This window comes from Carassius auratus, chromosome 26, assembly GCF_003368295.1.
Source record: "Carassius auratus strain Wakin chromosome 26, ASM336829v1, whole genome shotgun sequence".
In the NCBI taxonomy this organism is placed as follows: Eukaryota; Metazoa; Chordata; class Actinopteri; order Cypriniformes; family Cyprinidae; genus Carassius; species Carassius auratus.
In genome coordinates this window covers 3,821,748-3,835,284 of record NC_039268.1, presented here as the reverse complement: position 1 = coordinate 3,835,284, position 13,537 = coordinate 3,821,748, and the positions used below count along the sequence as shown (strand labels likewise).

Here is a 13,537-nt window from a genome sequence, read left to right as displayed (position 1 = left end):
CAACCAGTTTGGTTGGAAAATAAAAAATATATAAAAACATATAGTGTTTCTTAATTAAAATGCTTATAGTTTGTAGTAAAATCACTAAGCTAAAACAGTTATCTTTAAAACCACGCGGTTTTCACACACACACATACACACACACACACACACACACCTCACAAAACTGCCAACAAGGACCTTAAGTTTTTGTTTTATCGTTTAGCTGTAGCTAAGACCTTGATGGAATTATTTTACTCACAGTTTTGGGGAGGTTACTATGAACTTTGTAATAGGTTATAGATCACAAATTACCCTATTTAAAATCTAAAAGCTAGTGTAACTATTTCAATTTCTTTAAAAAAGTAATGTAACTGATAACATTTGATTACATATTTTCAGACTTGTAATATTTTCAACCGTTAATCTTTTGAAACATGTAAACAGGCCGGGGGGTTAACATTAGAGTACTCAACAACTAATGACCGTCAGACTTTTCATAATCCTTAAATTAGGATTTTTTCAAAATCACTTAAATTAGGATTGTGATCATTTCATTTTAAAGCGCAACCACCACAAAATCAGATTTGCTTGGAGATTAAATACATATTTAAAAAAACAACAAGAAAGTTTAACAGCTAAGATACTGTTTTGAAATCAAGGTTTTCCACACCTATGAAGGGAAATGCCACAGCAACTAACGACGGGTTGGTAAAACGGGTTTATATGCAAACAAATAAATATACATCAACCAAATAGGAAATAAGCATACGTCTTTAACTCCTGAAACAGCTGACTCATAATTTAGAGTAGTTAAGGTGGTTTATGAAATATATACATTAAATCTGTACGTGTGTGAAAAAATATTCAGATGTAACATTTTCATAATTAACCGCAATTTAATTATTTTTTTCTCAGTGACTGTAACTGATTACATTTATTTTTGTAATCAAATGATATAATTTAGCTATAATTAACTAGTTGACCCCTAACACTGATTATGCATTCCAACAATAATAGATGGTGAAAGAGTTCATTAACCTCTTTAACTTAAAAAATGCTTACAATGTCCGCAAACAAGGGTTTGTTCATAAAACAACCCAGTCCCCCGACTTGAAAGCACTGTAACAAGTATAGCCATTGCAGAAATTTATTATAGAGATGCAGTAAGATAAACTCTGGTTGCACGATTGACCAACTTATCACATGTTTACCATATTATTACAATGCCCTGCTTACCTAGTTTTATGATGAAATATGTCTGTAAAAATAAACAAACATACACACAATCTCCAGAATGGGGGGCTGATGATGGGTTCATCATTTCATGATGAAGAAAGACTGGATATTCAGACCACAGCAGCAGGACACGATTGTCTTTTTCTAAAGATAAAGACAATTATTTGGTTTCAGGACACACGAATCCTAACGGTTCACAAGATAACATAACAACGGTTGCTCCATTACAGCATAGCCAACCCTATTTTAGTCTCTTTTAGCGCATGTATATCGTATTATTGTTGAATATAGTCATTTAGTCTAAATATGTGTTAACAGTTATTTTATTGTTGTTATATGTATTATATGTTTTTGTTTTACAAAGGGGTTACATTTAATACATTTAACTAATACCTCATTCAAGCTATTTAGATCTTTAGGTTAGGGAACTACAATACCCATCACACACCTCAAGCTTCAAACATGGCCGTCGTGGATACGTACTCATATTGTATGTGGCAACGCTCTAAATCATTGGAAATCTGATTAAACGCATGCGCAGATAACCTAAATAAAAAGATGCACATTTCTATGCTGTTTGTGAAGTATACACTATTTCCATGTTGTGATGTTTTAGTGATCCAAAGTTCGATTCACTTTCACTGAAAAATTATTCATTTGGACAGTTTGGTTCAATAAACCGTTTCATAGGGACCTTAAGTCATTTTCGCAGTTACGTCAGTACACATTTTTTTTTCTTCTAACAACTCAAGAGTCATTTTATTTCTGTGAATCATCTAAATAAATTTAATTGTGTGAACACATATTGGTGGTTATTATCTTTTGTTCATTGAAGTTAATGCTGAATCATCTAAATAAAGTTAACTGTGTGAACACATATTGGTGGTTATTGTCTTTTGTTCATTTAAGTTAGTGATGTTTGTGTTTGCAGGTTTTTGCACAGTGCCTCTGTCGTTTGTTTAGCTTAAACATCAGTTTTTAGTCAGTTACAAAAGTGTCAAGCATTAAGTTTTTGTATTTTTAACTAACCTAATTATGACAGAATTACAGGTTTCTTGTGTTTTTGGTGAGTGTAAGTGGGGAAAAATTAAATGTGACCGTCAAGTAACGTTAGCTACTCAAATGAAGACAAACTGTGTAAGTGTTCATTAAGATGTCGAAATGAAAATAAGCGTACAAATATTCATAATGACAATAAGTACAATTTACCCTAAAAACACAATAGCCCCTGCTAAGTACACCTAAAATTTGCTAGAGTGGTGAGATATTTACATTTATTCATTTAGCAGATGCTTTTATCCAAATCGATGTGTTATAACAAGTCTCAGTTAGGTTAACACAGTACATGTAGCATGGGATTTTAAATATTATAATAAATAAAAAGAAAACAGATTGAATCAGAATCAGAATCAGAATCAGAATGAGCTTTATTGCCAGGTATGTACACATACGAGGAATTTGTTTTCGTGACAGAAGCTCCGCAGTACAACAGAATGACAGCGACAGAACATAAAACACATAATAAAAGAATAAAAAATACAAATAAGTAGATAGTGAATAACAATATACAAATGACAATTGTAGGCAAGTATATTACAAAATGAAGTTATGTATGTACATATATATTGTGTGCAAAATTTAAGTGTATACTAAGTATGTGTGTTAGATAAATAAAGTGTGTGTGTATATAAATATAAAGTGTAGTGTGTTCGCCGTTATTATCAGCTGTTCATAAGATGGATTGCCTGAGGGAAGAAACTGGTCCTGTGTCTGGTCGTTCTAGTGCTCAGTGCTCTGTAGCGTCGACCAGATGGCAACAGTTCAAAGAGGGAGTGTGCTGGATGTGAGGGGTCCAGAGTGATTTTGACAGCCCTTTTTCTCACTCTGGATAAGTACAGTTCTTGAATAGAAGGGAGAGTTGAACCGATGATTCGCTCAGCAGTCCTGACTACTCTCTGTAGTCTTCTGAGGTCAGATTTAGAAGCTGAGCTGAACCAGACAGTTACTGAAGTGCAGAGGATGGATTCAATGATGGTGGAGTAGAACTGTTTCAGCAGCTCCTGTGGCAGGTTAAACTTCCTCAGCTGGCGGAGAAAGTACAACCTCTGCTGGGCCTTTTTTACGATGGAGTCAATGTGAATGTCCCACTTCAGGTCCTGAGAGATAGTGGTGCCCAGGAACCTGAATGACTCCACTGCAGTCACAGTGCTGTTCATGATGGTGAGTGGGGAGAGTGCAGGGGGGTTTCTCCTGAAGTCCACGATCATCTCCACTGTTTTGAGGGTGTTAAGCTCCAGGTTGTTGAGACTGCACCAGACAGCCAGCTCTTTTACCTCCTGTCTGTAAGCAGACTCGTCACCGTCCTGAATGAGGCCGATGAGTGTGGTGTCGTCTGCAAACTTCAGGAGCTTGACAGAGGGGTCCTTAGATGTGCAATCATTAGTGTACAGGGAGAAGAGCAGTGGTGAGAGTACACAGCCCTGGGGAGCTCCGGTGCTGATTGTACGGGTGCTGGATGTGTATTTTCCCAGCCTCACTAGCTGCTGCCTGTCTGTCAGGAAGCTGTTGATCCACTGACAGACGGAGCTGGGCACGGAGAGCTGATTTAGTTTGGGCAGGAGGAGGTTTGGGATGATCGTGTTGAAGGCCGAGCTGAAGTCCACAAACAGGATCCTCACATAAGTCCCCGGTCTGTCTAGGTGTTGCAGAACATAATGCAGTCCAATGTTTACTGCATCGTCCACAGACCTGTTTGCTCTGTAGGCAAACTGAAGAGGATCCAGCAAGGGCCCAGTGATGTCCTTCAGGTGGCCCAGCACCAGTTTTTTTTGAATAAAAAAAGAATAGAGCAAACTAGTGTTAGAGGTCTTTACACACACACACACACATATATATAGATATAAACCGCAATGTTTTTTTATAGCCTTACACTTTGAAACCAGAACAATATGTTTCCATGAGTTTGTTAGCTCTTTCTGTTTGAATCTGTTTACAGCAGTTTCACCATCCTAATTGCAATTGTTTGGTCTTATGCTTAGGGCCTTATACGTTGTGTTTCCTAGTTTTTGCTCTCGTGTTAGTGGGTCTCTTTGGTCATACAAAGCAATATTTCTGTGAATTTGGGTATTAAAATATTGCTTTAAACATCGTCTTCATTCAAGACATTTACTTAACATTAGCATAGAACTGGCAATTTCATGAAATCGCTTTTAGTTTGTTTCTGACTGTCTGTCAATGCCACCAGTGAACATGGCCCAGTGGCCTAATGGATAAGGCATCAGCTTCTGGAGCTGGGAATTTTGGGTTCAAGTCCAACCTTTGTCGTCTTTGAGGGCTTTCATTTAAGTGGGCTATGCAAGAAATTTCAGGATGATAACTTAAATATGACACTATAGCCCCAAGAATTAGCATAGAACTGGCAATTTCATGATATTGCTTTCAGTTTAGTTTGTTTCTGACTGTCTGTCAATGACTCTGGGTTCACCAGTGAACAAGGCCCAGTGGCCTAATGGATAAGGTATCAGCCCTCGGAGCTGCCGATTGTGAGTTTTAATCCCACCTGGGTCATCTTTAAAGAGTTGCATTTAAACTGGCAGTGCAAGACAGTAATTCAAGGACGATAACTTCACTGTAGACAAAAGAATTATCATAGAACTGGCAATGTCATGATATCGCTTTTAGTTTGTTTATGACTGTCTGTCAATGACTCTGGGTCCCCCAGTGAGCAAGGCCCAGTGGCCTAATGGATAAGGCATCAGCCCTCGGAGCTGAGGATTGTGAGTTTTAATCCCACCTGGGTCATCTTTCAAGAGTTGCATTTAAGCTGGCAGTGCAAGACAGAAATTCAAGGACGATAACGTCACTGTAGACATAAGAATTAGCATAGAACTGGCAATGTCATGACATTGCTTTTAGTTTGTTAATGATTGTGTGTCAATGCCTGTGGGTTCACAAGCGAATGGGTCACAGTGGCTTAAAGGATAAGGCATCAGCCATCGAAGCTGAGGATTGTGAGTTCGAGTCCAACCCGGGTCATCTTTCAAGAGTTGTATATCAGCTCGCATTGCAAGAAAGAAGTTCAAGGATGAAAAGTTCACTGTAGACACAAGAATAAGCATAGAACTGGCAATTTCATGATATCGCTTTTAGTTTGTTTATGACTGTGAGTCAATGCCTCTGGGCCCAAAAGTGAACAACGTCCAGTGGTCTAATGTATAAGGCATCAACCTTTCGAGCTTAGGATTGTGGGTTCGAGTCCCACCTGAGTCATCTTTCAAGAGTTGTATTTCAGCTGGTATTGCAAGAAAGAAATTCGAGGGCGATAACTCCACTGTAGAAATTAGAATAGAACTGGCAAATTCATGATATTGCTTTTAGTTTGTTTATGACTGTGTGTCTATGCCTCTGGGTTCACCAGTGAACGAGGCACAGTGGCCGAATGGATAAGGCATCAGCCTCAGGAGCTGGGAATTGTGGGTTCAAGTCACACCTGGGTCGTCTTTGAGGGCTTTCATTTAAGTGGGCTATGCAAGAAATTTCAGGATGATAACTTCAATATGACACTATAGCCCCAAGAATTAGCATAGAACTGGCAATTTCATGATATTGCTTTCAGTTTAGTTTGTTTCTGACTGTCTGTCAATGACTCTGGGTTCGAATCCCACCTGGGTCATCTTTCAAGAGTTGCATTTAAGCTGGCAGTGCAAGACAGAAATTCAAGGACGATATCTTCATTGTAGACATAAGAATTAGCATAGAACTGGCAATGTCATGATATCGCTTTTAGTTTGTTTATGACTGTGTGTCAGTGCCTCTGGGTTCGCCAGTGAAGGAGGACCAGTGGCCTAATGGATAAGGCATCAGCTTTCGGATTTGAGGATTGTGGGTTCAAGTCCCACCCGGGTCATCTTTCAAAAGTTGTGTTTCAGCTGGCTTTGCAAGAAAGAAATTCAAGGACAATAACTTCACTGTAGACACAGGAATTAGAATTGAACTGGCAAATTCATGATATTGCTTTTCTCTGGGTTCACCAGTGAACAAGGCCCAGTGGCCTAATGCATCGGTCTTCAGAGCTGAGGATTGTGGGTTCATCTTTAAAGGTTGGTGTTTATGTTGGCAGTGCAAGGAAGAAATTCTAGGACGATAACGTCAATATGACACTATAGCCACAAGATTAATTTTTAATCATCTTTCAAGAGTTGTATATCAGCTCGCATTGCAAGAAAGAAGTTCAAGGATGAAAAGTTCACTGTAGACACAAGAATAAGCATAGAACTGGCAATTTCATGATATCGCTTTTAGTTTGTTTATGACTGTGAGTCAATGCCTCTGGGCCCAAAAGTGAACAAGGCCCAGTGGTCTAATGTATAAGGCATCAACCTTTCGAGCTGAGGATTGTGGGTTCGAGTCCCACCTGAGTCATCTTTCAAGAGTTGTATTTCAGCTGGTATTGCAAGAAAGAAATTCGAGGGCGATAACTCCACTGTAGAAATTAGAATAGAACTGGCAAATTCATGATATTGCTTTTAGTTTGTTTATGACTGTGTGTCTATGCCTCTGGGTTCACCAGTGAACGAGGCACAGTGGCCGAATGGATAAGGCATCAGCCTCAGGAGCTGGGAATTGTGGGTTCAAGTCACACCTGGGTCGTCTTTGAGGGCTTTCATTTAAGTGGGCTATGCAAGAAATTTCAGGATGATAACTTCAATATGACACTATAGCCCCAAGAATTAGCATAGAACTGGCAATTTCATGATATTGCTTTCAGTTTAGTTTGTTTCTGACTGTCTGTCAATGACTCTGGGTTCGAATCCCAACTGGGTCATCTTTCAAGAGTTGCATTTAAGCTGGCAGTGCAAGACAGAAATTCAAGGACGATATCTTCATTGTAGACATAAGAATTAGCATAGAACTGGCAATGTCATGATATTGCTTTTAGTTTGTTTATGACTGTCTGTCAATGCCTCTTGATTTACCAGTGAACCAGGCCCAGTGGCCTAATGGAGAAGGCATCAGCCTTCGGAGCTGAGGATTGTGGGTTCGAGTCCCACTTGGGTCATCATTCAAGAGTTGCATTTCAGCTGGCATTGCACGAAAGAAATTCAATGGTGAACTTTTACTATAGACACAAGAATTAGCATAGAACTGGCATTTTTTGAAATAACTTTCAATTTAGCTTGCATCAGAATGTTAATGAATACCTCAGGCTTAATCAGAGAAAAGGTCCAGTTGTCTAATAAATAAGGCATCAACCTTCGGAGCTGGGGGTTGTGAATTAAATTACCACCTGAGTCGTCAATGAGAGGTTAGATTTAATTTGGCTGCGCAACAGGTACCAGGATGACAAGTGCAAGGAGACACAATAGCTGTGACAAAGGAACATGAGAGTTAGCATAGAACTGCAAACGGAACATGAGAACTAGCAATTTCATGAAAACTCTTTCAGTTTAGTTTGTTTCTGACTGTCTGTCAATGCCTCTGGGTTCACCAGTGAACAAGGCCCAGTGGCCTAATGCATCGGTCTTCAGAGCTGAGGATTGTGGGTTCATCTTTCAAGGTTGGTAGTTATGTTGGCAGTGCAAGGAAGAAATTCTAGGACGATAACGTCAATATGACACTACAGCCACAAGATTAATCATAAAATTGGCAAATTTCTGAAAACTCACTCAGTTCAGCTTGGATAAGACGGTCTGTAAATGCCTCTGTGTGGGCTTGTTGGAAAATACCCAGTGACCAAACGGATAAAGCATCAACCTTCAGAGCTGAAGATTGTGGGTTCAAGTCATGAGAATTATCATAGAACAGGCAATTTTCTGAAATCTCAGTCAGATCAGCTTCGGATAAGACTTTGTGTAATGCCTCTGGGTTCACTAACAGATGTGGCCCATTGGCCTAATGTATAAGGCATCAGCCTCAGGAGCTGGGAATTGTGGGTTCAAGTCCCACCTGGGTCGTCTTTCAGAGCTTTCATTTAAGTGGGCTATGCAAGAAATTTCAGGATGATAACTTCAATATGACACTATAGCCCCAAGAATTAGCATAGAACTGGCAATTTCATGATATTGCTTTCAGTTTAGTTTGTTTCTGACTGTCTGTCAATGACTCTGGGTTTGAATCCCAATGACATGATATCGCTTTTAGTTTGTTTATGACTCTGTGTGAATGCCTCTGGGTTCACCAGTGAACAGGGCCCAGTGGCCTAATGGATAAGGCATCAGCCTTCGGAGCTGAGGATTGTGGGTTCGAGTCCCACCTGGGTCATGTTTCAAGTGTTGCATTTAAGCCAGCAGTGCAAGAAAGAAATTCAAGGACGATAACTTCACTGTAGACACAAGAATTAGAATAGAACTGGCAATTTCATGATATTTCTTTCAGTTTAGTTTGTTTCTGACTGTCTGTCAATGACTCTGGGTTCGAATCCCACCTGGGTCATCTTTCAAGAGTTGCATTTAAGCTGGCAGTGCAAGACAGAAATTCAAGGACGATATCTTCATTGTAGACATAAGAATTAGCATAGAACTGGCAATGTCATGATATCGCTTTTAGTTTGTTTATGACTGTGTGTCAATGCCTCTGGGTTCACCGGTGAACAGGGCCCAGTGGCCTAATGGATAAGGCATCAGCCTTCGGAGCTGAGGATTGTGGGTTCGAGTCCCACCTGGGTCATCTTTCAAGCGTTGCATTTAAGCTGGCAGTGCAAGAAAGAAATTCAAGGACGATAACTTCAGTGTAGACACAAGAATTAGAATAGAACTGGCAATTTCATGATATTGCTTTTAGTTTGTTTATGACTGTGTGTCAATGCCTCTTGATTCATCAGTGAACGAGGCCCAGTGGCCTAATGGATAAGGCATCAGCCTCCAGAGCTGGGAATTGTGGGTTCAAGTCCCACCTGGGTCATCTTTGAGGGCTTTCATTTAAGTGGGCTATGCAAGAAATTTCAGAATGATAACTTCAATATGACACTATAGCCCCAAGAATTAGCATAGAATGGGAAATTTTATGATATTGCTTTCAGTTTAGTTTGTTTCTGACAGTCTGTCAATGACTCTGGGTTCGAATCCCACCTGGGTCATCTTTCAAGAGTTGCATTTAAGCTGGCAGTGCAAGACAGAAATTCAAGGACGATATCTTCATTGTAGACATAAGAATTAGCATAGAACTGGCAATGTCATGATATCGCTTTTAGTTTGTTTATGACTGTGTGTCAATGCATCTGGGTTCACCAGTGAACGAGGCCCAGTGGCCTAATGGATAAGGCATCAGCCTTCGGAGCTGAGGATTGTGGGTTCGAGTCCCACCTGGGTCATCATTTAAGCTGGCAGTGCAAGAAAGAAATTCAAGGACGATAACTTCACTGTAGACACAAGAATTAGAATAGAACTGGCAATTTCGTGATATTGCTTTTAGTTTGTTTATGACTGTCTGTCAATGCCTCTTGATTTACCAGTGAACCAGGCCCAGTGGACTAATGGAGAAGGCAACAGCCTTCGGAGTTGAGGATTGTGGGATCGAGTCCCACTTGGGTCATCATTCAAGAGTTGCATTTCAGCTGGCATTGCAAGAAAGAAATTCAATGGTGAACTTTTACTATAGACACAAGAATTAGCACAGAACTGGCATTTTTTGAAATAACTTTCAATTTAGCTTGCATCAGAATGTTAATGAATACCTCAGGCTTAATCAGAGAAAAGGTCCAGTTGTCTAATAAATAAGGCATCAACCTTCGGAGCTGGGGGTTGTGAATTAAATTACCACCTGAGTCGTCAATGAGAGGTTACATTTAAGTTGGCTGCGCAACAGGTACCAGGATGATAAGTGCAAGGAGACACAATAGCTGTGACAAAGGAACATGAGAGTTAGCATAGAACTGCCAACGGAACATGAGAACTAGCAATTTCATGAAAACTCTTTCAGTTTAGTTTGTTTCTGACTGTCTGTCAATGCCTCTGGGTTCACCAGTGAACAAGGCCCAGTGGCCTAATGCATCGGTCTTCAGAGCTGAGGATTGTGGGTTCATCTTTCAAGGTTGGTGTTTATGTTGGCAGTGCAAGGAAGAAATTCTAGGACGATAACGTCAATATGACACTATAGCCACAAGATTAATCATAAAATTGGCAAATTTCTGAAAACTCACTCAGTTCAGCTTGGAAAAGACGGTCTGTAAATGCCTCTGTGTGGGCTTGTTGGAAAATACCCAGTGACCAAACGGATAAAGCATCAACCTTCAGAGCTGAAGATTGTGGGTTCAAGTCATGAGAATTATCATAGAACAGGCAATTTTCTGAAATCTCACTCAGATCAGCTTCGGATAAGACTTTCTGTAATGCCTCTGGGTTCACTAACATATGTGGCCCATTGGTCTAATGGATACGGCATCAGCCTTCGGAGCTGAGGATTGTGGGTTCGAGTCCCACCTGGGTCATCTTTCAAGCGTTGCATTTAAGCTGGCAGTGCAAGAAAGAAATTCAAGGACGATAGCTACACTGTAGACATTAGAATAGAACTGGCAATTTCATGATATTGCTTTTAGTTTGTTTATGACTGTGTGTCAATGCCTCTTGATTCATCAGTGAACGAGGCCCAGTGGCCTAATGGATAAGGCATCAGCCTCCGGAGCTGGGAATTGTGGGTTCAAGTCCCACCTGGGTCATCACTCAGATCAGCTTCGGATAAGACTTTCTGTAATGCCTCTGGGTTCACTAACAGATGTGGCCCATTGGCCTAATGGATAAGGCATCAGCCTCAGGAGCTGGGAATTGTGGGTTCAAGTCCAACCTGGGTCATCACTCAGATCAGCTTCGGATAAGACTTTCTGTAATGCCTCTGGGTTCACTAACAGATGTGGCCCATTGGCCTAATGGATAAGGCATCAGCCTCAGGAGCTGGGAATTGTGGGTTCAAGTCCCACCTGGGTCGTCTTTCAGGGCTTTCATTTAAGTGGGCTATGCAAGAAATTTCAGGATGATAACTTCAATGTGACACTATAGCCCCAAGAATTAGCATAGAACTGGCAATTTCATGATATTGCTTTCAGTTTAGTTTGTTTCTGACTGTCTGTCAATGACTCTGGGTTCGAATCCCAATGTCATGATATCGCTTTTAGTTTGTTTATGACTGTGTGTCAATGCCTCTAGGTTCACCAGTGAACGAGGCCCAGTGGCCTAATGGATAAGGCATCAGCCTTCGGAGCTGAGGATTGTGGGTTCGAGTCCCACCTGGGTCATCTTTCAAGCATTGCATTTAAGCTGGCAGTGCAAGAAAGAAAATCAAGGACGATAACTTCACTGTAGACACAAGAATTAGAATAGAACTGGCAATTTCATGATATTGCTTTTAGTTTGTTTATGACTGTCTGTCAATGCCTCTTGATTTACCAGTGAACCAGGCCCAGTGGCCTAATGGAGAAGGCATCAGCCTTCGGAGCTGAGGATTGTGTGTTCGAGTCCCACTTGTGTCGTCATTCAAGAGTTGCAATTCAGCTGGCATTGCAAGAAAGAAATTCATTGGTGAACTTTTACTATAGACACAAGAATTAGCATAGAACTGGCATTTTTTTAAATAACTTTCAATTTAGCTTGCATCAGAATGTTAATGAATACCTCAGGCTTAATCAGAGAAAAGGTCCAGTTGTTCTAATAAATAAGCATCAACCTTCGGAGCTGGGGGTTGTGAATTAAATTACCACCTGAGTCGTCAATGAGAGGTTAGATTTAAGTTGGCTGCGCAACAGGTACCAAGATGATAAGTGCAAGGAGACACAATAGCTGTGACAAAGGAAAATGAGAGTTAGCATAGAACTGCCAACGGAACATGCGAACTAGCAATTTTCATGAAAACTCTTTCAGTTTAGTTTGTTTCTGGACTGTCTGTCAATGCCTCTGGGTTCACCAGTGAACAAGGCCCAGTGGCCTAATGCATCGGTCTTCAGAGCTGGGGATTGTGGGTTCATCTTTCAAGGTTGGTGTTTATGTTGGCAGTGCAAGGAAGAAATTCTAGGACGATAACGTCAATATGACACTATAGCCACAAGATTAATCATAAAATTGGCAAATTTCTGAAAAACTCACTCAGTTCAGCTTGGATAAGACGGTCTGTAAATGCCTCTGTGTGGGCTTGTTGGGAAAAATACCCAGTGGCCCAAAACGGATAAAGCATCAACCTTCAGAGCTGAAGATTGTGGGTTCAAGTCATGAGAATTATCATAGAACAGGCAATTTTCTGAAATCTCACTCAGATCAGCTTCGGATAAGGACTTTCTGTAATTGCCTCTGGGTTCACTAACAGATGTGGCCCATTGGCCTAATGGATAAGGCATCAGCCTCAGGAGCTGTGAATTGTGGGTTTCAAGTCCCACCTGGGTCGTCTTTCAGGGCTTTCATTTAAGTGGGTTATGCAAGAAATTTCAGGATGATAAACTTCAATATGACACTATAGCCCCAAGAATTAGCATAGAACTGGCAATTTCATGATATTGCTTTCAGTTTAGTTTGTTTCTGACTGTCTGTCAATGACTCTAGGTTCGAATCCCAATGTCATGATATCGCTTTTAGTTTGTTTATGACTGTGTGTCAATGCCTCTGGGATCACCGGTGAACAGGGCCCAGTGGCCTAATGGATAAGGCATCAGCCTTCGGAGTTGAGGATTGTGGGTTCGAAGTCCCACCTGGGTCATCTTTCAAGCGTTGCATTTAAGCTGGCAGTGCAAGAAGAAATTCAAGGACGATAACTTCAGTGTAGACACAAGAATTAGAATAGAACTGGCAATTTCATGATATTGCTTTTAGTTTGTTTATGACTGTGTGTCAATGCCTCTTGATTCATCAGTGAACGAGGCCCAGTGGCCTAATGGATGAGGCATCAGCCTCCGGAGCTGGAATTGTGGGTTCAAGTCCCACCTGGGTCATCTTTGAGGGCTTTCATTTAAGTGGGTTATGCAAGAAAATTTCAGGATGATAACTTCAATATGACACTATAGCCCCCAAGAATTAGCATAGAACTGGAAATTTTATGATATTGCTTTCAGTTTAGTTTGTTTCTGACTGTCTGTCAATGACTCTGGTTCGAATCCCACCTGGGTCATCTTTCAAGAGTTGCATTTAAGCTGGCAGTGCAAGACAGAAATTCAAGGACGATATCTTCATTGTAGGCATAAGAATTAGCATAGAACTGCAATGTTCATGATATCGCTTTTAGTTTGTTTATGACTGTGTGTCAATGCCTCTGGGTTCACCAGTGAACGAGGCCCAGTGGCCTAATGGATAAGGCATCAGCCTTCGGAGCTGAGGATTGTGGGTTCGAGTCCCACTTGGGTCATCTT

General features: G+C 40.7%; 11 non-coding genes across 11 annotated transcripts; all 11 read left to right on the top strand.

Moving 5' to 3' along the window:
• Positions 1-7,203: 7,203 nt before the first annotated feature.
• Positions 7,204-7,276, top strand: trnar-ucg (transfer RNA arginine (anticodon UCG)). The gene has a single exon. It is a non-coding gene; the product is annotated as a tRNA-Arg (tRNA).
• A 1,129-nt stretch (positions 7,277-8,405) lies between these two features.
• On the top strand, positions 8,406-8,478 carry trnar-ucg (transfer RNA arginine (anticodon UCG)). The gene has a single exon. It is a non-coding gene; the product is annotated as a tRNA-Arg (tRNA).
• Positions 8,479-8,810: 332 nt separating this feature from the next.
• Positions 8,811-8,883, top strand: trnar-ucg (transfer RNA arginine (anticodon UCG)). Its single transcript has one exon. It is a non-coding gene; the product is annotated as a tRNA-Arg (tRNA).
• A 570-nt stretch (positions 8,884-9,453) lies between these two features.
• trnar-ucg (transfer RNA arginine (anticodon UCG)) lies at positions 9,454-9,526 on the top strand. The gene has a single exon. It is a non-coding gene; the product is annotated as a tRNA-Arg (tRNA).
• Positions 9,527-10,569: 1,043 nt separating this feature from the next.
• trnar-ucg (transfer RNA arginine (anticodon UCG)) lies at positions 10,570-10,642 on the top strand. Its single transcript has one exon. It is a non-coding gene; the product is annotated as a tRNA-Arg (tRNA).
• Positions 10,643-10,797: 155 nt separating this feature from the next.
• On the top strand, positions 10,798-10,870 carry trnar-ccg (transfer RNA arginine (anticodon CCG)). Its single transcript has one exon. It is a non-coding gene; the product is annotated as a tRNA-Arg (tRNA).
• A 193-nt stretch (positions 10,871-11,063) lies between these two features.
• Positions 11,064-11,136, top strand: trnal-cag (transfer RNA leucine (anticodon CAG)). The gene has a single exon. It is a non-coding gene; the product is annotated as a tRNA-Leu (tRNA).
• Positions 11,137-11,370: 234 nt separating this feature from the next.
• trnar-ucg (transfer RNA arginine (anticodon UCG)) lies at positions 11,371-11,443 on the top strand. The gene has a single exon. It is a non-coding gene; the product is annotated as a tRNA-Arg (tRNA).
• Positions 11,444-12,817: 1,374 nt separating this feature from the next.
• Positions 12,818-12,891, top strand: trnar-ucg (transfer RNA arginine (anticodon UCG)). The gene has a single exon. It is a non-coding gene; the product is annotated as a tRNA-Arg (tRNA).
• A 160-nt stretch (positions 12,892-13,051) lies between these two features.
• On the top strand, positions 13,052-13,123 carry trnar-ccg (transfer RNA arginine (anticodon CCG)). Its single transcript has one exon. It is a non-coding gene; the product is annotated as a tRNA-Arg (tRNA).
• A 337-nt stretch (positions 13,124-13,460) lies between these two features.
• Positions 13,461-13,533, top strand: trnar-ucg (transfer RNA arginine (anticodon UCG)). The gene has a single exon. It is a non-coding gene; the product is annotated as a tRNA-Arg (tRNA).
• The last annotated feature ends 4 nt before the right edge of the window (positions 13,534-13,537 follow it).